At 41.3% G+C, this 24,562-nt stretch overlaps 1 protein-coding gene across 12 annotated transcripts in view; it reads left to right on the forward strand.

Moving 5' to 3' along the window:
• rims2a (regulating synaptic membrane exocytosis 2a) overlaps positions 1-24,562 on the forward strand; it is an 830,253-nt gene that overhangs the window by 416,016 nt on the left and 389,675 nt on the right. The gene's annotated exons all lie outside the window — the stretch shown is intronic.

Below are 24,562 nucleotides of genomic sequence, written 5' to 3' on the forward strand. Positions count from 1 at the left end.
CAAATGACCTGCCTAACTTTCTGTGTTACAGGGGCCACAGTTAAGAAATCTTCTTTGGCTGTACGGTAGTTTAATACATATGAGACCTTGAAGAGTTCTGCAAAAATCAAGCCTTTCTTTTTGTATTTTTGGAACGAAGACTTTCTCTCATCTACCCTGCCAATCATTGTGAAATGGGTAGATGATGAAGTCAGTGAAAAACTTGTATGTATAGTATTGACAGTGAAATTACATATCTCACCAATGCACAGTATAATTTTTTTATTCTGGAATATTTCATAAGAGGTTAAATAAATTGGTTGCTTTTATAATATAGCTTAATGATGTTAAATTGTTTGAAGTCAACTACAGATACAATCATTATACTGTGCATGGGGCTCAGAGTTTGTTTTAAGTCACTAGGCTCATATTAAAATCGTCCTTTGGCATCTCACGTATACCATTTTATCATGTATAATGTACTTTTAAACCTCCTCATTTCTCAAAGTGTTACCAGCAGTGTACCCTAATACCTAATTGCATAATTGAGCAGGATGCTGGCACTGAAAAGGAATAAGGATGTAATATCAAACAGTATGTGATGTCTGAAATTCCAAACCATCCAGTCCTACAAGGTACATTTGAAAGAATATATAAACAAAGCAATGTATTTATAATAACTAAATAGCCCAATAATGATGGTATTTTGTGCCTTGAACTTTAACCCTTTCAGTTTAAGGAATGATGTCGATATGGCCTGTGAGAACAGTCAAAAGGTTTGCTGAGAGTCATGCTTGTCAGAGTGTAGATGCAGGAATAAAATGTACCTCCTTTTCTTGAGATTTCCCATGAAGTATTCTTCTCTTAACCTGTCTATCACAGGAAGTAAATTGTTGACATTCTTAATGACTGATGACCAATTTCATGGAAGAAGCAAGAAGGAATTGAATAGCCCAGCCTTGTGATGATAAAACAGTGATCTTACTCATTGTACAGAAGTAGCAGAGACTTGGCAATGACATTATAACTATCATTTCTACTTGACAACTTACAAGAAACTTGCTTGAATTTAGTTCTTTTTACACCCCCCATTGCAGAGGAAAGACAGTGTTAAAGAATTTGTCCAAAATTATGACCAGCAGTAATTTCTGTTCCATTTTGTCTTTTGAAAGTTTATTTGCTTCAACTAGAATTAAAAATCAAAAAAATAATAATTGCACATGTATGTGGTTGACAAGAGATGGCTCAGGTAGCTGACTTTTATTCTTTGATGGACCTTATTGACTGCCTTAAGACTGGGTTTGCAATCCATTATATCTCTAATGATGGCCAGCAGATTTTCCTTGGTGAGTTGGATAATGGAGTTTGTTGTTCTTGTGTAAATGGTGTTCTGTGATGCCATCAGTTGGACTTTGGTGTCCTGCCCTGTGTCTCATTTAATAGTATCGTCTTGTTGACCACAGATGATCCTCTGTTGTTATCTCATAGATCTCCAAACAAACAGTAATGAAACAAAGTATGCAAGGATAGCTAAATGTTCCATAAGAATTTTTAAGAACTTCTATTTTTGAGTGGCAAGGGGATGAAAATGGTTTGTATAATGGGCTGTGGAAGATGGTTTTGGCAAGAGAATTTAGTTTTGGAATTTGGGGCTAAAACTTGAATCAGACCAAGAGATTGGAAGATTTACATATTGAAAATACTTGCAGAATGGAGTTGCAGAGTTCAGCTTACTTGAAGAGGTCATTAAGATGTTACATAGGTTTCATTGCATCCCCTAGCTATGGTCTTTGAATATATCTGCATAGTGTTGCTTTAGGTTTAGAGAGCTACAATTTTAGAAGCTCTGTTAATGAGAGAAGTTTGGTACCAGGCTTGACAGGGATTCCTGGTAACTGTTAGCTGCAGACTTATGAATGGTAAATTGAGTGCCACCTGAAGCCATGAATAGAATGGCTACTTCAAAAAAATTGATGTGTGATATATGTACTAAATTTAGCATATTATGAATTGATCAGCTGTGGTGTTAGGCACGGGAATATTGTGGAGCAAGAGTTTGTTCTCAGGTCAGACAAACGTATTTAGTTGATTGATCTTTCACCTTGAGGAAGGAGAGAGAGGCCCGTTCACCCTAATGGCATGGTTCAAGCATCCTCTCTCTCTGATTGTACAAAGAATGGCATTTTTATACACCTTAACAGAAAGGGTACAGCATGTTCACCAATGAACGAATGCTCAGTTATCACTCCTTGATCAACCCAAGGTGAGAAAGTACGTGTTCAGTCACTTGCATCTGACATCACTGCCCCTGCATGATCTTCACATGCTTTTTTTCAGGGTCTGGTGGTCTCGTGCTAAACCATCCATTTGTTCGGTTAAGGCCTTGGATACCATGGTAATGGTATCAAAAGTATGCTCAGTATCTCCAATTACCACACTTCTCCAGAGATCTCTTATCTCATACTCTGTTAATTAACTATGCCCATTGCTGGAATTTACTTGATTCATTATTGCCTCCTATTGTGATTGTACTCTGTCTATGTGCCCCTGGTTACCAGGCAGTCAGCCTTTGGGGCCAGTCTGGAGTTATGCCTGCTTTCTCTGAATATGTTACTCGGATCCTGGAGTGCCCTGTCAAGGCAAATTATCTCTGAGAGTACACTCCTGGGGTCTGCTTGTTTCTGAGCTTGTTTGTTCAGTTACACAGACTAGATCTGACTTATTTGGTGGGGTAGAAATATACTTTTGATTTGTACCATGCTATATAATACAATATGCAAGTTAACGGTACAGACTAGGTCCTTGTGCCTGTGCTGCCTACCACTACTGAGTGGATAATAGCATCTAGTTGTTTATTCAACAATCAACAGCACGAAATGTTACTACAATGTTATTCAGATGCATAGCTGTGTACATGAACAATAAGCATGAAATGGCTGTTATTCACTTGGCAAAACTAGTAAGTTCAACGATTAGGTTATGTTTGTTGTTACATCAAACAATCTGCTGGAGGAACTCAGCGGGTTGAGCAGCATCTGTGGGAGGAAAAAAATTGCCGATGTTTCAGGTTGAAACCCTGCATCAGGACTGAGAGTGGAGATAGTCAGTATAGAGAGGAGAAGGGGAGTGGTGAGAAAGGATTCCGAGGTGATTGGTGGACTGAGGAAGGGTGAGAGATGACAGGCAGGTAGTGCCAGGTAGGGGAGGTGAGCAGGGGCAGAGTTGGAAGACAGTGGCAGGTGAATGATTGACGGAGAGGGATGAAGAGAGAGAGGAAAAAGAAAAAACACAACAAATGGAGCAAGGTGGAGGGGGGGAGGTGTGAAGATGGGAACCAGCTGCTGGAGGGAGCGCTACCAGAGCTGGATTCAGGTAAGTAAAGCAGGTGAGTTGATGGAGCCAGGAGAGGGACGGGGACAAAGATGGGTAAAGGGCATCTGGTGGGAGGGTGGGAATTTAAAAGTGGAGGAGAAGACCTTGGTTGAAGGTGCCTTTTCAGGCAATATCCTGCCATACATTTCATGTCACCAGTTTAAATTGTTAAGAGATTGTCATCATTGCAGATGAATTTCTGTGATCTAGTCACAGGCAGGTTAATTTTGTATAAATCTGATTTGTTCCCGAGGGATAGCATGGATTTCATTGTTCTTGGAGAACCTGAGTATTTTATAAATAACGACCCCAGACCAGTAACTCATCCAGGGAGTTGGACCAGCATCACAGTTTTCTCCATTTTCAGCAGTATTGCATATTGAGCTGGTCTGGTACAGTATGTATAACTTACAGTTGGTGTTACTATGTGCAAAACTACTGAATGAAGAGATTGACGCTGGGTGAGTGTTGAGTGACGTAGCCCAGAAAATGTCAGTGGACTTGGAAATTCCATTTTGCGGTTCCATCTTCAGTCTCTTATAATGACTAAAATCTAATCCAAGACACTTCGAGTACATAGGCTCATGAATAGGATCATGGGCTAAATTTTAGATATTATTAGCATCTGAACTTTGTAATCTATCATCGTCATTATTGGCCTGCATGTATGGTAGCTATTAAAGTCATCATCATAAATAGCTGGTAAAGAAAGATGCTTTCCACCATTTTGTGCAATGCATAACAAATATTAATAACTTGCCTACCAGTATGGCATCACAATAATTAGGGAATAAAATGTATGTTGCTGAGGTGTTGCTGTGTGCATTGGTCATTTGACGGTGCCATCAATTTGAATTAAAATCTATTAATAATGAAGAAACAAATTTCAACTGTTGCAAATAAAACAGATGATGTAGTAAATTCTCACCAGGGAAGATATCATATGTGGAAAGAAAAACAGAGTTAGTGTTTCAGGCTCATGACCTCTCTCCAGAAATGATGAAGGGACATTGACCCGAAACACCAGAATCAGGTTTATTATCACGGACTGAAATGTCGTGAAATTTGTTGTTTTGCGGCAGCAGTACGGTGCAAAGACATAAAATACTCTCACTTACAAAATAAATAAATAATGCAAACAAAAAGGAATGATGTTGGAGGGGAAGAAGCTGTTCCTAAATCATTGAGTGTGGGTGTTCAGGCTCATGTACCTCCTCCCTAATGGTAGTAACGAGAAGAGGGCATGTCCCAGGTCCTTAGTTATGGATGCTGCCTTCTTGAAACACTGCCTCTTGAAGATGCCCTTGATGGTGGGGAGGTTTGTGCCTGTGATGGAGCTGGCTGAGTCTACAACCCTCTGCAGCCTCTTGCAATCCTGTGCATTGGAGCCTCCATACTGGGCTGTGATGCAACCAGTCAGAATGCCCTCCACTGTACATCCAGAGAAATTTGCAAGAGTCTTTGGTGACATACCAAATTTCCTCAAACGCCTAATGAAGGAGAGCTGCTGGCGTGCCTTCTTCATGATTGTATCAATGTATTGGGCCCAGGATAGATCCTCCAAGATGTTGACGCCCAGGAACTTGAAGCTGCTCATCCTTTCCACCACTGATCCTGCAGTGAGGACTGGTGTGTGTTCTCCTGACTTCCCCTACCTGAAGTCCACAATCAGTTCCTTGATCTTGCTGATGTTGAGTGCGAGGTTGTTATTGCAACACCACTCAACCAAGCCGATCTATCTCACTCCTGTAAGCCTTTAATCATTTTCACTCTCCACAGTTACCACTTACTGAGTACTTCCAGCATTTTTTGCTATATGTCAGATTACCATAAGCTTTTCAAGTAATATGGATTTCCCTGAGACAAATTATGCTAACCTTGTGACAGATAACAATAATGTTATAGATTATGAAAAGCACCTGTATTGGGTGATGAATACTGTAATCTGCTAAAAGTTCACTGCACAGTACTGAACTCATGAAGTTTATGAATTTGAAAAATCTTCATCGTGTTTGTGTTCATATTGACTTAAAGGGTGAAAACTTTGTCACTAGTAATAAAAGTAGTTTGTTTTCAATGGATCTTGCATCTAATAAATATTTGTAGCATATTTCACATCAGCAATGAAAAATTGACCTTTTATTCTTTAGCTTGCTTTATTAAAAAAGTCCACTTATTCAACATTTTTATTAACTTACAACACTAAATGAACAATGCTAAATTTAAAATATTATTCTGTACACGAGAAAACGATTATTAAACAAGCAGTGAGCGATTATCCATTAGCAGTTACAAGGTTTGGCTACTGTTCCTGTTCACTCAGGCTAGTAATTTGATAGATGTAAAAAATACCATTTAAAAAAATCACAAAACTTACTTATAAAATAAGTAAGTTAATTTAGAAATACTTGCAAGAAATTTTCCAAGTTCAACTCTGTCCTTTTTCTGGAGCCTTCACCTTGAGCTCTGTTCATAGAGGATTTAATCTGGGCCTTCAGTGCCATAGATCTGCAGCTAGTGCAGATAAATTCTTTGTGAGGGAGACTTTTATTGTGAAAAGTTGCACTGAGTCTTGCTCCTCTGGAAATCAACTGTGCAGATTGCTCGCCAACGTTTTACATCACATGACAATCGGGGATTCCTGATAAAAATGGTGAGGAGTGAGAAGCGGAGTCCAAGGATAATTGTCATTTTATATGGCCTAAATTATGTATCTAGATTTTGATTTGAAAACACATTTTTCATGTGTCATTAACAGATATCAGTGTTTGCTATGGTGAATAATGATCCACTCCATTGTTGGTGATTGTTGAATTCACAGTAGAAAAATATTTCTTCATTCAGTTCTGCAGCAATGACATTCTCAGTAAAAATTACAAAGTACAGACTTCCCATCTCATATTACAGTTACGTATGTAGGCAAATAAACAAAGAGTAAATCTGAGCAAGTACAGAATTGCATAATAGAGCAAAAAAAAATTTTTTTCATAAAGGTTGGTAAGTTGCTTCCAAATCCTCTGAACATGTGGGGCACATTTGTGCGGAGGCATTTGTGTCAGTGCAATGGCATTCCAACAGTAAACAATGTACCTTTACACATCACTACTTCAAGACTCTTCCACCCACACATGGTCTGTAAGCGGTATGTGCCACTCATGCACAAGCAGGCCATCACAATGAATCTGAAGCCTACTCTAGAGAGACTTAAAGAGACCTGTTAGTCCAGGTCCAAGCTTGTGATGTCTGAAGTTTGTTAAGACTTAGCGGGAAATCCCCTTTAAATTTTGTTCTTTCTGATTGCCCTGGGCCTCTTTCAGAGCCCCCAGCACCACGGCCTCCCTCTCTAACTCCAACTCATGAACCCCAAACAACTGATTGTCAGCTCTGCTCTCCCCTCACCTATGACTCGGCATGAGAGCTGAAAGTCCAGTTATAATCCCCACCCCTTCCAACTAACCAAGGTTCTGAACCCCATCTTTCTCTGGTCCTCTTTTCACTTGGAGTACTCGTGGTCCATACATAAAATATGTATGATTTCACCTCACATCTTCAATTTGGAAAGCTGCCTTGGAACAAGTTCTCAGGTCACAATGTCTTTTTTAATCGAGAAAAGGAAATGAAGTGTAAATAATGAACGTGCAAGCACCTCATTCAAGGTGGACCCCGTAAAAATGCTGGATGAATAATTGAAAATGAATTTTGCAATGATTTCACATCATTATGCAATTGATTCCCTTAACTTGGTTCTGTCCATCATGCAACTGATTTATGGTCAAAGCAATTCTAATCGTAAGTTGCCTGACTGATATGGTAGGGAAAGAAACATTGGTTAGATCTTCCAAAGACCCAAAGAATGCTACTTGAAGACCAGTCCTAGCACCCAGCATGGCCTAGGTCAGGTTTAGTGGCTGGCTGGACTCACTGACTCTCTCTGATAGCTATTGAGACTTCATGCCTCCCCACCTCCTACCCTTATCCTGTCAAAGCTGTCACCAAAGTTGAATATTTGTAATTATATTGTTACATTCTCAAACATTAAAAAAAACACATATTTAAAAACAATTAAACATGTGAAAATGTCCACTTATAGTTCGCCTGGTGGCTATTTCATTGAATTATAGAATCATAGAAAGTACAGCACAATACAGGCCCTTCGGCCCACAATGTTGTGCTGACCTTTAAACCTCGCCTAAGACTATCTAACCCCTTCCTCCCATATATCCCTCTGTCTTAAATTCCTCCATATGCTTATCTAGCAACCTCTTGAATTTGACCAATGTACCTGCCTCCACCACTGCCCCAGGCAGCGTATTCCATGCCCCAACCACTCTCTGGGTAAAAAAACCTCCCTCTGATATCTCCCTTGAACTTCCCACCCATTACTTTAAAGCCATGCCCTCTTGTATTGAGCATTGGTGCCCTGGGAAAGAGGCGCTGGCTGTCTTCTCTATCCATTCCTCTTAATATTATGTATACCTCTATCATGTCTCCTCTCATCCTCCTACTCTCCAAAGAGTAAAGCCCGAGCTCCCTTAGTCTGTCCTCATAATCCATACTCTCCAATCCAGGCAGCATCCTGGGAAATCTCCTTGCACCCTTTCCAATGCTTCCACATCATTCCTATTATGAGGTGACCAGAATTGGACACAGTACTCTAAGTGTGGTCTAACCAGAGTTTTGTAGAGCTGCATCATTACCTCGCAGCTCTTAAACTCGATCCCACGACTTATGAATGCTAACATCCCATAAGCTTTCTTAGCTAACCTATCCACCTGTGAAGCAACTTTCAGTGATCTGTGGATATGAACCCCCAGATCCCTCTGCTCCTCCACACTACCCAGAATCCTCCCATTAACTCTGTACTCCACCTTGGAGTTTGTCCTTCCAAAGTGTACCACCTCACACTTCTTCGGATTGAACTCCATCTGCCACTTCTCAGCCCAGCTCTGCATCCTACCAAAGTCCCTCTGCAATCTTTGACAGTCCTCCACACTATCTACAACACCACCAACCTTTGTGTCATCTGCAAATTTGCCAACCCACCCTTTCACCCCCTCATCCAAGTCATTAATAAATATCACAAACAGTAGAGGTCCCAGAACCGATCCTTGTGGGACACCACTAGTCATAGCTCTCCAATCTGAATGCACTCCCTCCACCACAACGCTCTGCTTTCTACAATTCTGAATCCACACGGCCAAGCTTCCCTGGATCCCATGCCCTCTGACCTTCTGAAGAAGCCTACCATGTGGAACCTTGTCAAATGCCTTACTAAAATCCATGTAGACCACGTCTACTGCACTACCCTCATCAATCTTCCTGGTCACCTCCTCAAAGAACCCTATCAGGCTTGTGAGGCAAGATCTTCCCTTCACAAAGCCTTGCTGGCTGTCCCTAATCAGACCATGATTCTCTAAATGCTCATAGATCCTATCTCTAAGAATCTTTTCCAACAGCTTGCTCACCACAGATGTAAGGCTCACTGGTCTATAATTCCCTGGACTATCCCTACTTCCTCTTTTGAATATGGGGACAACATTTGCCATCCTCCAATCCTCCGGTACCATTCCCGTGGACAACGAGGACTCAAAGATCCTAGCCAACAGTTCAGCAATCTCCTCCCTCACCTCGCAGAGCAGCCTGGGGAATATTCCATCAGGCCCCGGGGACTTATCTGTCCTAATATTTTCTAACAGCTCCAACACATCCTCTCTCTTGATATCTACATGCTCCAGAACATTAACCTTACCGACACTATCCTCAGCATCATCAAGGCCCCTCTCCTTGGTGAGTACTGAAGAGAAGTATTCATTGAGAACCTCGCCCACTTCCACAGCTTCCAGGCACATCTTCCCACCTTTGTCTCTAATCGGTCCTACCTTCACTCTTGTCATCCTTCTGCTCTTCACATAAGTTGAAAAGCCTTGGGATTTTCCTTAACCCTACTCGTCAAGACCTTTTCATGTCCCCTTCTTGCTCTCTTCAGCCCCTTCTTAAGTTCCTTCCTTGCTACCTTATATTCCTCAAGAGACCTATCTGATCCTTGCTTCCTAAACCTTTTGTCTGCTGCCTTCTTCTTCCTAACTAGTCATTCCACCTCTCTTGTCACCCATGGTTCCTTCACCCTGCCATTCCTTCTCTGCCTCACCGGGACAAATTTATCCCTAACATCCTACAAGAGATCCCTGAACAACAACCACATCTCCATAGTACATTTCCCTTCAAAAATGTCATCCCAATTCACACTCGCAAGTTCTAGCCTTATAGCCTCATAATTTGCCCTTCCCCAATTAAATATCTCCCTGTCTTCTTTGCCCCTATCCTTGTCCATGACAGTGCTAAAGGTTATGGAGGGGTGGTCACTGTCCCCCAAATGCTCACCCACTGAGAGATCTGTCACCTGACCTGGTTCATTACCTAATACTAGATCTAATATGGCATTCCCTCTAGTAGGCCTGTCAACACACTGTGACAGGAATCCGTCCTGAACACACTTTACAAACTCTGCCCCATCTCAACCTTGGGTACCAAGCAGGTGCCAATCAATATTTGGGAAGTTGAAGTCTCCAATGATAACAACCCTGTTATTCTTGCACCTTTCCAAAATCTGCCTCCCAATCTGCTCCTCAGTATCCTTGCTGCTACCAGGGGGCCTATAGAATACTCCCAGTAGAGTAACTGCTCCCTTCTTGTTCCTAACTTCCACCCATACTGACTCTAGAGAGGATCCTTCTACATTTTCCACCCTTTCTGCAGCTATAATAGTATCCCTGACCAGTAACGTCACTCCTCCTACTCTTCTGCCCCCTCCCTATCCCTCTTACAACACTGAAATCCAGGAATATTCAGTATCCACTCCTGCCCTGGTGACAGCCAAGTCTCTGCAAGAGCCACGATATCATAGTTCCATGTATGTATCCAAACTCTTTGTTCATCACCCTTATTCCTGATACTTCTGGCATTTCTTTCCATTGATCTCATCGCCGCTGCCATTTTTGTGCCAGGTTTAGCCAAGCACTGCTCAATGGGAAGACTTTACAGCCCAAGAGATGGGAACTCTATTGAAGTTTGTACTGCCTTGTTGGACTCCATGGGAATCTACCATTGCAGCACAAAAGCAATCAACAGCACTGGAGGCACAGAAGGAGATGCCACTATCGGCTTAAGCCCACACCAGTGCTGTGATTCAGAACTTGCGCAAAGAAACGTAGGCACCCAGATGGAAGTTTGACCCCACACATCTATTTGTTGTGCAACTTGTGTATCAACCAACACAACCATCAAGGGTTCCGGCCCGAAACATCGACTGTTCATTTCTCTCTGTAGATGCTGCCTGACCTGCTGAGTCCCTCCAGCATTTTGTGTGTTGCTCCAGATTTCCACCATTTGCAGTCTCACTTGTGTCTCCTCATCACTACAGTTTAGCAACATCATGACCACTTTGGTCATTTTGTACTCAAATGGACAGCTAGATGTGACTTTGCAATGTCTAAGTATGGAGCATTGGTAGATGAAAGCTGGTCTGTCCAGTTTTATTCCTTTTTTCCTTTCAAGGTCGAGTGTTTGATATAACTGCTAGGAGATTTCATAAGGCAGTCAAGAGTCATCCACATATATCCCAGACCTGGTAAGAGTGGATTAGTGAAGCAGATGAGCTCTCACAACAAGCTGGTTGTTTCATGACAATGTAAAAATTAAAATTATTTTATTAATTGGATTTAAATACTCCAGGCATCGTGCTGGAATTTGAACTCATGTCTCTGAATTGCTTTCCGAGTGGGCCTCTGGATCAACTATCTAATAATTTTAACACTTTGCCAGTGTTTGCCAACACAGGGAGCTTTTGGATTTTGTTTATAGATCCCAAGTGAATTTGAGATTTTAAGCTACATATGTAGACTAATACTATGGTTTGTGATAACCAAAAGATTGAGATTTGACAATCATTCAAATACTGATTTGATAAGCATCTCCATTAGTTGAACTGCTACTGTTTATATTTTTCTAGCAATACAATCAATCAACTTGTTCAGTAAGCAAACAAGTATTATCTGATCAGAACTATCAGGAAATACATGAATTCTGTATTAACTGAGAAATTTCTCCAATGTATATGGCAACCCTATTGTGGCAGGAGCAGAGGAGAAAGAATGTTTGGCTCAGAAAGGGAAGTGAGGCAGAGTAAAAAAACAGAATGAGACACAATGCAATACAGAGCAGAAGCACTGGGACCTGGAGGAAGAGTATGGGAGACAGTGATAACTGTCCAAGAAGTGAGTAGGGTACAGTCAGTTTAGCAGTAAACAAGTCTTTACAGAAGGGTCCTTAATTATTATCATCATTATTGTTGCTTATTCAAAGGTTGTGGGTGTCACTGTTAAGGGTGACTTATATTGTCCACTGCTAGTTTCCCATAAAAGGTGCCACTGGGTTTATTTCATGAAGCACTGCAGTCTATTTAATCAATGTGTTCCCAACACACTCAGACGGTTTGATACAATTGAATAAGTTGCTATGCAGTTAATATTCAACAATATGAATTGGAATCACATGTGAACCTGAACAGATAAGGGCTGCAGCCAAAGGACATTAATGAATCAGCTGGATTTTTACTAAAGCTTCATTGTCATTTTCACTGCTGTTCCTGTGAGATTCAGTCCTTCTTGTCCCAGAATCAAAATTGGTTAGTCATTTGAAGTTTTCTATTTCTTCCATTTATCCAAAGAAAACAAAAGGCCTTGACTATGTTATGAGAAGTCAAAGCTCAGCTTGTTAATTGTGACACACTGAATGCTTGACAAAATGCAAAGAAAGGAAGAGGGTTCTTTGAAAGAAGACACCTGACAGTGCAGCTTCCCCTCAATATTGCATTGGAACGATGGGCTAGATTTTTGTGTTTATGTTTCTGGTGTGGGACTTGAATCTATATCATCTGAGCCAGAGTCAACATGAGCAATAAAGGTTAATCATCTCCAGATAATGTATTAAGAAGTTCCTTGATGGTCATAACTTCAAGTGTGTTATATCATAGCCAGATTATTCAAAATGAAATAGGAAAAGAGAAATTAGATAATACAGGGTGCAAATTGTTCAATAAAAAGGCCATGATAGCCAAGGTGTGCTTCTACCTAGTACGATCAGACCGCTGGACTATTCCCATATACAACATATGGGAGCAAATTGAGTGAAGAGGCTGACAGGCAAAAATGTTAAGCTATCCAGCTTGTCAACAGTAAAAAAGCTGCAAGGTGAAAGGAAAAACTGGTACAAAATAAACAGCTTGACTTTCAGAATGCATGACTGGTCATAGTCACAGTAAACAACAGCAAAATCTGGGGAGATCATGAGGTAGCTAAAATATTTTCTTATCTTACTAGTTTCTTAATTACTTGTTGGTTCATCCGAGTTAACATACTATTATTGAAGTTGTTTTATGATAATTAATTAATCAGGCAAAATAATTTGATTTCGTGAAATAAATAAAGATAAGATATATAACCAGGTAAGTCACTTGCCTGAAGAAGTTAGTTTATATAAGAATCTAGCTAAATTGCAACCCCCTGAACATGCTGATGGACATGTTTTTAAGTTGAAGTGGACTTATTTTAAGCTGGTTCTCAGCAATTTCTCCTTTTTAACTTCTGGTGAAGCATTTCTCATGTATTGTGAGGGGTTGTTTCTGCATAAATGGCCTGTGTGATCCACAGGCCACACATGCATTAATTAAAATCATAGGCAGCAGCATCTTGTCCATCTGTTCCAGGCATTAATTGTCAGCAGCACAGAGGAAAGAAAATTTTGTGATCCACATGTTCATTCGACAGTTTTTGTTTTTATAGGAATTCAATAGCACGGTGTTGGTAAACAATTTGATACACCATACAATTTTTATGCCAAAATGTTACAGCTGTTCCTGTAACCAAAATATTAAAGTTTCTTTACTGCAGACATCATTGTGGGTTAGGAAGGTAGTTCCTCAAAAGCAATTAGGGATAAACAACAGATGCTGAAGTCCAGTGAGAACCAACCCTGGGTGATAATGAGAAGGGTGAAATATAAACCTACTTGATGCACAGATACCCTTGGTGCTGTACCTATCTTACTGATTATCTCAGTGTCCTATCCTGCACACATGATAAAAGCTCCTCCAGTGTCTGCGCCAACCTGGTGGATACTTGCTCCCTTAAAATGGAGAAGATTGGAAATATCTGTGAGGAGTAATATTAAAATCTATGGGTTCAAATGGCCTGGCTTCAGACTGCACGATTTTGTCATGAGTTTCAACATTCCAGCCAGTTACCTGAGGCAACTAAAGGCAGTGTTGGATTAGCATTGCTGGAAGCACAGATGCTGTTATCAAGAGAGGGGACAGTAAATACATACACCAAGGATACTGTCCTGGGATAGGGTGTGAGTGAGCCTAGAAACCTTTACTGGAGAGTAGCTCAAAGGAGTGCCATCACAGCCTTAAAGCTACCTGCAATAGTATAACCCATAACCAGGAGCTGGACTCTCCGTTTCCTGACACTTCACACAGGCTTTCAAACATGACTACTGCCACACCAAATACCTTGTGCACATACATCATCTGTAGACTTTCTCATCAGCACTTGTGTGTCTCTTGGAGCAGAATATATATATGACCTGGCACTTAAGAACTGACACCTGGTCTATCTTTAACCTCCCTCTTGGGTCAGGACTACCCACGACTGGTGATTAAATATTTACTGTCTTGGCATCCACAGTACACAAAATGCCAGTATCTGCCAGTATCAGATCAATTTTTTCCACTGCCCTTTTATTTAAAAACTGGTCAAGCGGGATTTCTAACCTGAAAGAAAAAGGCAGAACGGTAGGGCAGTAAGAGGGAAGTAGGAGGCAGTGGTGAAGTAAGAGGGCAACTAAGAGATGCTGCTGACACCATCCTTATTGTATGGAGTGTAGCGGATATACAGCTCAGAAAGGCTAATCTGCCAAACCAGTCCAGTGTTTGTGCTCCACAAGCCTCCTACAATGTGCTCACCTCAAAGTCTTTCAGCAGAACCTACTACCCCTTCCCCATCGTGTGCTTGTCCAGCCTCGCCGTAAATGCAACTATGCTTTTTCACTCCTTGTGGTAGAAATGTCCACATTCCCACCACTCTGTAGGTAAAGAAGTTTCTTCTGAATTCCCTATTGAAGTTCTATCAGATATTTTGGTGTTATAATGCCGGCTCTTCTCTACAAGTGCAAACGTTCTCTCTGCATCCACTCAATCAACACCTTGCATAATTTGAAAGACCTTTACTGGATCACCCCTCAGTTTTCTTTTCTCAAGAACAAAGAAATACAACCTGTTCATCTTTTTGTGACATGTATATACTCCTATTTGGTGATATCTTCTACATCAAGGTCTTGGAACTGGTATGCTGGCAAGTGAATTAGATAGGAGCATACCGTATGTACTGTCCAGTGGTACAACTAGTATAGTTGCTGCCTTACAGCTCCAGAAACCCGGATTCAATCCTGACTTCCAGTGATGTCTCTGTGGAGTTTGCATGTTCTTCCTGTGACCACACAGGTTTCCTCCGGGTGCTCTAGTTTACTCCCACATCTCAAAGACCTGTGGGTTGGTAAGTTAATTGGCAATGGTGAATGGTCCATAGTGTATAATTAAATTAATGGAAATGAGGTAAGAATAAAATTGAGTCTGCTGATGCTGGGATCAGAAGCAAAAAACAATCTGCTGGGAGGAACTCAGCTGTGGAGACAGAGGGATAGTCAATGTTTTGGCTCAAGACCCTACATCAGGACCAAATAAAAGAATAAAATCAGATTAGTATAAATGGGTGCTTAATATTCTGTGTGGATTTGATAGGCTTGTTTTTGCACTGTATGACTCTATGATATCATCATCTGAAGAGATCGCTACTCCATTCCTGGACATTGAATCTGTGGGTGAACATGAATAAGGACACATGTATGCTCCAGGCCACTGACCCAATCAACACGTGCTTGTCCCTCAGCTTCTGTTGTTGCTGGTGTTGGTTGTGTGCCACCTTGTCCTGCAAAACACAAGCAATGTACTGCAATGGGCGGCACGGTAGCGTAGCAGTTAGCGCGATGCTATTACAGCGCCAGCGATCAGGGTTCGATTCCCGTCACTGTCCGTAAGGAGTTTATACGTTCTCCCGTGTCTGCATGGGTTTCCTCTGGTGCTCCGGTTTCCTCCCACATTCCAAAGACGTACGGGTAGGTTAATATGGGTTTAAAATGGGCGGTGGGGACTCGTTGGGCCGGAAGGGCCTGTTACCACGCTGTAAATAAAATTTTTTTAAAAATTTAAGGGATGGGAAATCTGAAATAAACAATAAATGGTGAAAGTACTGAGCATGTCAGGTAGTATTCATGACTTGAGAAACTGAGATATTTTCAGAGACTACATGATAGAAGGAAGTGCATTAATGAATGTGTTGAAATATGTGTGGTAGATATTTAATATCTGGAAATGCGTAGAAAATGTAAGATTTGAGTATAAGACTGGGTGCTAAGTGGGTGAGGGTGTGATAAGGCATTTATGAATGTAAGACAGGCATTGTAATTGATAAGAAATTATTGTTGGGTGAGGGATAGGCATGTACTTGTATTGCATTGAGCAATATGTGAGCCTGGTGATGCAGTTGTTGACATATGAAATTAGATTATATCTTCACCGCACATATGAGATCATTCATTTCATGCTGCATCGCCCTAACCTTAGTACCTCCCCCTTAAACCTTATCCTTAATTATACCTTTCTGCTGCTGCTGTTGCCAGTTCTATAATGGCTTCCTGGATCACTGCTTCTGGTGGATCTCTCTGTCCTTTTCCACACCACTCATTGAGGCATCCAGGTTTGTGTGTGAAAATCAGTATGCCCACTGTCCTCAGTGTTCTTTCATGGCTTCCAACAAGTTGCCCAAACCTTTGGAATAACTTCCACTAGCAGTTAGAGGCAATGACGACCCACCCTTTAAAAGATGCAGGCTTGGCTTAAATTAATATGAGTTAGCTTCATCTGGTGCCAGCAACACACAAATTGCATCCTATGTATTTGCACTGTGACAATACTCATACTTAGCAGTGATTGGATACTACCATCATTGCAAGGTAGTGGAATTGTGATTTATAAAAATATCATATTTGACAGGGTTTCAATGCCCATGTTCTATTTTTGTAGCTACAAACTCCCCAAAGATCCCAACAACAGGAACACTTTTGCTTCCCAGATTTTGAAATGGAAGTGGGAATCTTTCCGAATTGAAAGGTACAGGGTACAAAAATAGACTTGTTGCTATTTTGCACAAAATATATACTGTATATTTTCTCACTATATAGTTTCTCATTCTGGATTGTTTCAAATCTACCTTTCATAAATTCCTTTCAATGTTCCGATAAGGAAATGCCTTAGCTCAACTCTCATCCTTTACCCATAAGGGCTATTAGATATTTTTAACTTGTTTTATAGGAGCTGCTTCTACAGGCCTCCATTGTCATAGATGGAATGTGCCTTGGAACTTTATTCACAGCCATTGACATCTGTCAAGTTTGCTAAACTTTAACCAGCCAGGATGAAGCACAAACTGGTACAACATCAGATCAAGTGATGTTGGGACCACTTAAGAAGAACTGGGACTCTGCTTCATGGTCAGGCTCCAGGCATATTTCAATGCCCCATGAAACCAAAGTTTAATGACAGAGTCAAAACCTTAATGGTCATTCAGGGGAGCAGATGTGCAGCGGAAGGGCCAGAAAATAGACTGCAAACAAGGGACTGAAACCTGCTGAGAAATGTCATCCATTCCCACTGGACTTCCATTCTATGAAGTTTGTAACTCCAGTCCAAATATACGTGTCCTGAACTTGACTGACAAGATTGCCAATGATTTCCTTTTTGTCCTCAAATGGTACACTTTTCGTTCTGAGTATTTAAATTAAAAGTGATCGTGTCAGCGATGAGTGCTTGTGGCTCATTGCTGCTGTTATGGGATATGCAGGAACCGTCCATGCTATGAGTTCCTGTTACTGTTGGCATTTCAGAGGCTTATCACAGGTTTAGGAGCCATCACACTGAAAAGAAGAAGGTACGCCAGATTGTTCATGACTTTTCAGCCCCTGCCTCACCCCTATCATTCATCCCTTTACACTGCCTATCTCCCCTACTCTCAGTCCTGATGCAGGGTCTTGACCTGAAACATCCAGCATCTCTCTGCCTCCACAGATGCTGCTTGACCCACTGAGATCCTCCAGCAGTTTGTTTTTTGCTCCAGATTCCATCAATTGCAGTTTCTTGTGTCTCCATAGTTTTCTTGTATGTTGAAAATAATTTAAAGGTAATATTGTTAATAAACAAAACATATATGTTGTAAATTTACATGACCAAAGGGGGAAAAAACCATCAAAATTGAAGTAACAACATCTTCAGTGGAGCTAAAGCAGAAAGGAATATAAAGAGGAATATTAAACAATTTCATTGGTCATTTTGTTAGGAATAAACTAAGAGCTAGGGCACAATTTTCTGAACAAAATATCACATGTGTATAAACAATAGTTTTTTTCTTACTTTATGACTGACTGCTCTCATGTGGATTTGTTCACAAAGTGAACTTTCACCCTGGAAATTCCTTTACTGATTTTTAATGGCATTAAACCAATGTTGTGCATCATTTTAACCCTGCTTTTAAAAGTCCCATAAAAATCATGATTATCTATTGTGAGGTTCCCAGAGTGATATTATCAGGTTTCCCTGTGTAACCCTGTGTTGTGTCAGTTTGAGCACACACTTTTGTTTTGCTCATCTGCTTTTGATCTCGTAGCTGCCGGCACTTAACCCTGCAGCATAACCCTTGGGAACCAGCCCTTAAAGAGATGTATGCACATTAAGGTCCAAGGTACAGGAGAATAATGCGGCTGTAAGAATGAATTCTGGAATCTTGGGAGACCTACTTGATGGCTGGCATATTGCGAGATTCATCAAGGAGCATAGACCGGTGCTCCCTTACTTCTTGCTGGTGGTTGTGTGAAGCCAGCAGACCTTCACTTCCACTTCTGTGTAGGGGTCTGTAAACAATCTAAGCAGTAGCTGCCACAGAAGTCTTAGTGCCTCTGTGCATACTCTGTGTACATTCAGGCTGACTTGACTGGAGCTCAGACTGCAACCCACATGTCGTCTGGGAGCAGGTTGTTTTGCAGAAGTAGAGAGATGCCACCCATAAAATCATCTATCTTACTCAACAGCAGCAAGGTACTCCCTGGCAGAAGATTGGTCTCAGTCAGAAACAGATTGTTGTTCCTCCTGAGTGGAGAGCAGAGCTGAGTGCCCAGAGAATGAGGTGTACTGATTTGGGAGGCAGCTGGGATACAGGACATGGTAATTGGATATGGCATGTGTCTGGAAGTAATGATGTGGAAATGTGCTCTAGATTGCAAGGAATTAATCACGTCATTGTCCTCCTGGTCCCATCGGAGAGTTCCATTGGTTCTGGGAAGTATTATATTGCTGTCACCACTGGGTCTCAGTATGCTTGCCTTTGTCCCACAAGCAGCTATCCCAGACAATGGTCTCACTTGGAGGTACACACACATCAAGGGCAAAAGCTCATGGCTCATGCTCATCTTGGTTATTTGCAGGGAACTTCAGGTGAAAGAGAGCAGCCTGGATGTGGGCTCTGGTGGAGGGGGTTTCTACATAGTAATGGGCCTTCCAAGCCAAGCTAGAAGGCACTCTGGAAGTATAGGCAGGAGGGTACTTAATATTAAAAAAAAGTACATTTGTTCAAGTTTGCTTTTGCTACTACAACTTTTATTTTTGTGTTGACTAAGTTAACACAAATATTTTATCATTTTTATTTCATTGTAGCGATGCAACGTTCTAAACATCTAGAACTTGGGATTAGTGTAGGTTGAGTGATGTTCGGTGTAGACTTGGTGGGCCGAAGGCCCTCTTTCTGTGCTGTATGACTATAACTGTTTGACTCTAATATTGCTGGGACATTGTAGAGCACTAACACAGAACATCAAATTCTCTAGTCATCTTGATACTTTTTTTTGGTGACTTTGGGGAGATAATCGCAAATAACCAAGATACAGGAGATGCTAGACTCCTTTTATCATTTGAAAGATAATCCATGGTAGCTCTTGGAATCACGTGAAAATAATACTCCCAGTGCCTGTTAAAGAGGAGATGCTCTTCTGCTGGACCTGCAGCCTGTGGAACACCGTGTTTCTTAGTTGCTGATGCATAATAATGTCACTTGCAGGATATTCATGGCGGCCCATTCATTGGTTGGCTATTTATTAATGATGCAGGTGGAGATATATCTTGAGTCTACAGATTCAACAATGATCTGTAATATGACCTACAAGAGGTCAATCTGGCTATGGATCTGAATGCTTTCAGGTTTGCTGCCCTGGTGAAATATAATCCAAAACAACACCCAACAATGGAGACAGATGCTGTTTAACTACCTCAGATTCGAAGTATGATGATCCACTGGTCATGGTTCCACTTAACTGCAATGCCTCATAGCACTAAGGGCTTTGCATTAATAATGCCTTTTCCAATGAGGCTAAATGCAGGACTGAGGTTTGATGAGCTTTTTTCCCTCATTTGTATTGGCCTAGCTGGATGTAGTACTTCTGAGTGATGCATTTTAGTTAGCCTGATACTCATAGTCCAAAGAGGATCAATTTATGAGGTATGTTTGCACATAACTGAAGTTCCATTTGATTGCTTGGAAAAATATTACCATGTTCTGAATTGGTCTTTAAAGCAGACCAATTGTTGCCCATTATGCTGTCAGTGGGCACTAAATGGAGCAATTACTTCCGACTGAATCTCATGAATCACCTTATAATGAGAAACCTGTCATAATTGTTTGCAGGAAGACAATCATCTTCTAGTGAAAGTCTCTCATTGTTGATTAGGCAGCTATATTAATGCTGTATAGAGTCATAAAGTTAAACAGCATGGAAACAGGCCCTTTGACCCAACATGTCCATACTGCCCTATGTGTCTACTTGAGCTAGTCCCATTTGTCTGCATTTGGCCCATATCCCTCTAAACCTTTCCTATCCATGTACCTGTCTAAATGTCTTCTAGACCTTTACCTGCCTCTACCAATTCCTCTGACAGCTTGTTCCATATACCCACCACCCTCTGTTTAAAAACAAGTTACTTCTCAGGTCTCTTTTAAATCTTTCTCCTCTCACCTAAACCTCTGCCCTGCAGCTTTGGACTCCCCTACACTGGGGAAAAAGACTGCAACCATCCACCTTATTAATGCCCCTCATGATTTTATAAACTTCTATAAGTCAACCTTCAGCCGCCTTCGTTCCAGGGAAAACAATCCCAACTTATCTAGTCTTCCGTTACAACTCACCCCTCCAGTCCTGGTGTCATTCTTCTTTTCTGCACTCTCTTTAGCTTAATCACGTCCTTCCTATAGCACGGTGACCAGAATTGCACACAATACTCTAGGTGTGGTCACACCAATATCTTGTATGGCTGCAACTCTTGTTCCAACTGTTGTGATTCAGTGCTCCGACCAATGAAGGCTGGCATGTCATATGACTTCTTCACCACCTCTGTCGCCACTTTCAGGGAACTATGTACTTGTACCCCTAGGTCTCTTTCTTCTGCAACATGCCCAGGGCCCTGCCATTCACTGTGCAAGTCCTGCCCTGGTTTAACTTCCCAAAATACATCACATGGCACTTGTCTGAGTTAAATTCCACCTGCCATTCCTTTACCCACATTCCCAGTTGATCCAGGTCCTGTGGAAACCTTAGACAACCCTCTTCACTGTCCATCACACCACAAATTTTGGTGTCATGTGCAAATTTACTCATCAGACCACCTAAGTTCTTATCCAAATCACTAATATATACAACAAAAAACAGGGGCCCTGCAGCATTCCCTGTGGCACACCACTAGTCACAGGTCTCCAATCTGAAAAACAACCCTCCACTGCCACCCTCTGATTCCTTCAACCAAGCAAAAATTGACTTGCTCACCCTGGATCCCATAGGTTCTAACCTTTTGGACCAGCCTACCATGTGGGACCTTGACAACATCTACTGCCCTGCCTTCATCAATCTTCTTAGTCACCACTTCAAAAACTCAATCAAATTCATGAGATACGATTTTCAATGCAAAAAGTCATGCTGACTATCCCTAATAAGTCCTTGCCTTTCCAAATGCAGATAAATCCTGTATTTCAGAATTCCCTCCAATAATTTTCCCACCACTGATGTTAGGCCCACTTGGATTGTCCTTGCAGCCTTCTTAAATAAAGGCACAGCACTAGCTGCCCTCCAGTCTTCAGCAATTTCTTCTCTTGCTTCCCACAATGTCCTGGGATACACTTGGTCAGGCCCTGCAGATTTATTCACCATTATCCACCTCAACACTGCCAAATGCCTCCCCTTTTGTAACGTCGATATGTTTCAGGACATCACTGTTCTCTTCTCTGAACTCTCTAGCTTCCATGACCTTGTATGTCATGACCTGTTAATGATATTAATTTATTAATTATCATTCAAACAACATCTTATCCAATGAGGCAAAACGTAAGTTGCCTTAGGCCAGAACTGGTGAAGGTCTGCAATGAAGGGTGTTAGCCTGAAACGTCAACTCTTCATTTCCCTCCATCAATGCTGCCTGACCTGCTGAGTCACTCCAACATTTTGTGTTTGTTGCTCCAGATTTCCAGCATGTGCAGTCTCTCTTGAATCTCCAAGGTCTGCAATGACGTGTTCTTGATGAACGTCTTTGTCTAGAGCCCTTTTAGTCAAGTTACTTCAATAGTGATACCTTTTGGCTTCATCATTTATGACATACTAATTCATTAATTTGGGTTTGGGGGCACAAGACTGCTTACTGCATGACTGAGGTACTGGTGCCAGACATATGATGAAAAGTGGGGTATCCTTGTTGTTTGGCTTCCAACAATAAGGTACACTTTCATTTTCCTACATGGATGAAGTGGCACATATGTGAAAGGAACATTGACTATGTGCTGGTATCATTTCAGCTTTGTTTGTCGTCCATTGTGAGCTATTTTGCTGAAATGTACTGCCCAGCTACATAAAGTCACAACGGAGGGAGTTCCATGAAGTACTATATGAGAGAAATGTGGTGTGCTCATGAGATATTCTGGCTATTAAAGTGTGGCAGCCTCCATGACCAGAAATAGTCTCCTTCCTGTGATGCACCACATAATCCATGTCGTCAGGCACATGTACTGCTCAGGCTCATCCATGTCACCACCACCCCCCGCCCCCCCCCCCCCCCCCCCCCCCCCCCACCGACCCTTGATGTAATGCCTGAGGTAAGGCTGTGCTCTCCAGTTAATGATGTTGCATGGTATATAGTGGATCACAGCAATGTAGGGGGAGTATATAGTAGTGCTCATCTGGATTGGTACAGACAATAGAATATATTTTAAAGTGGATGGCATTCTCCCCTGGTAGTGTTATGTTTTTTATTGGAATGAAAGTTCACAGAAGTTGAACGAGTACAGAAGACAAGGAAAACGTGTGCCACCCTTTTTGCTTCAGATTCTCCCCTCCATCCAGGTTAACTCCCGTGGATACATAGATTTTGGAAAAGGTTGAAATAACAGCTTGTGTCATTTTAGAGTCTGTGGGGACAAGGTCTTCAAATGTTTGCTCTTCTTTGCCTCCTCCTTTAGGGCTCCCAATCTCGCCTGCAGCACCTGTGGCTTCTGGCCAGTTCTGACATACGAAATGTCTGCTGGTGAGATCAAAATGGAAACACCCATTCTGAGTAACTTCCAACTGCAAATTTGACATTTAAGCTCAATAGAAGTGTGACTTGGAGTATTTTTCATATCTAAAGTATCCTTCCAAGAGCTCTGCAACAGAATCCAGAAGTTTGAATTTATAGTGCGTAGCCTTTTAAATGATATTGCATTCAAGCAGGCAACATTACAAAGACCTTCTTGGCTTATAGCACACAGGCATCCCTTGGACTAGTGTCATTAAATGTTGATTGAAAATGCTGAAAAATAATGTTTCATGAGGAGTGACATTATTAGTGGTTAGCGTGCCGCTATTACAGCCCAGCAGCCCAGGTTCAATTTCCAGCTGCTGTCTGTAAGGAGTTTGTACATTCTCCCCGTGTCTGTGTGGGTTTCCCCCGGGTGCTCTGGTTTCCTTCCACGTTCCAAAGACGTACAGTTTAGGAGTTCTGGGCATGCTATGTTGGCGCCAGAAGAGTGGTGATACTTGTGGGCTGCCCCCAGCACATACTCAGTAACACAAAAAGATGCATCTCACTGTGTGTTTTGATGTACATGTGACTCATGAATAAACATCTTAATGTAGAAAGCACAACATACACCAGTGCATAATCCGAACTCTGGAGAGGTACTGTGTGACCCAGGAGTGGGCACAATTACACTCCACTCTGCGTTAAACTCTTTTTCAACTTCCAAATACTATCAGAAAACACAGTACTATGGAATGTAATCTCAAAGTAATTTAGAGAAATATTCCATAAATCTCAATACATATATACTTGCTTACGATCGGGAATCTCAGGGAAACCAAACAAAGAAGTTCAGGATGGGATTAGGTTGAAAGAAAGTTGTAAAGCATTATAATAGGATTGAGGATATTTTAAAATACAAACAAAATAAGACTAAAATTAAAGATAAAGAACGAGAAACTAGAACGTGAGTGTAAACTGGCAAACAGTAAAAAAAAGTGTAAGAGCTTTGACAAGAGCGTTCAGACAAAGAGTATCAATGTACACATTGAATCCTTAGCATTTGAAGCATGGAAATTAAATGTGGAGCATAAGGAAGTTATAGAGACTTCGAAGAGATGTCTGAAAGTGATGGTTGCAGAGATGGTGAATTCTTCACTGATCATCTTCAAAACTTCCCAATAATCTGGAAAGGTTCCCATGAATTGGAAAACTGCAGGTGTAACATCACCTTGCAAGGAAAAGAGAGAGACGACAGGGATCTATAAGACATTTAGCCTAGTTATCAGGAAAATTCTAGAATCCATTTTTAATAGAGCATATAGAAAAGCATAAGATGATGCATAGCATGATTTTATGAAAGGGAAATTGTATTTTGCACATTTATTCAAGTTCTTTACAGATGTAACCAGAAAAATGGATAAAGATGGTGAGGGTAAGGGCAGTGGGGAGCTGGAGGAT

This window comes from Pristis pectinata, chromosome 9, assembly GCF_009764475.1.
Source record: "Pristis pectinata isolate sPriPec2 chromosome 9, sPriPec2.1.pri, whole genome shotgun sequence".
Taxonomy (NCBI): Eukaryota; Metazoa; Chordata; class Chondrichthyes; order Rhinopristiformes; family Pristidae; genus Pristis; species Pristis pectinata.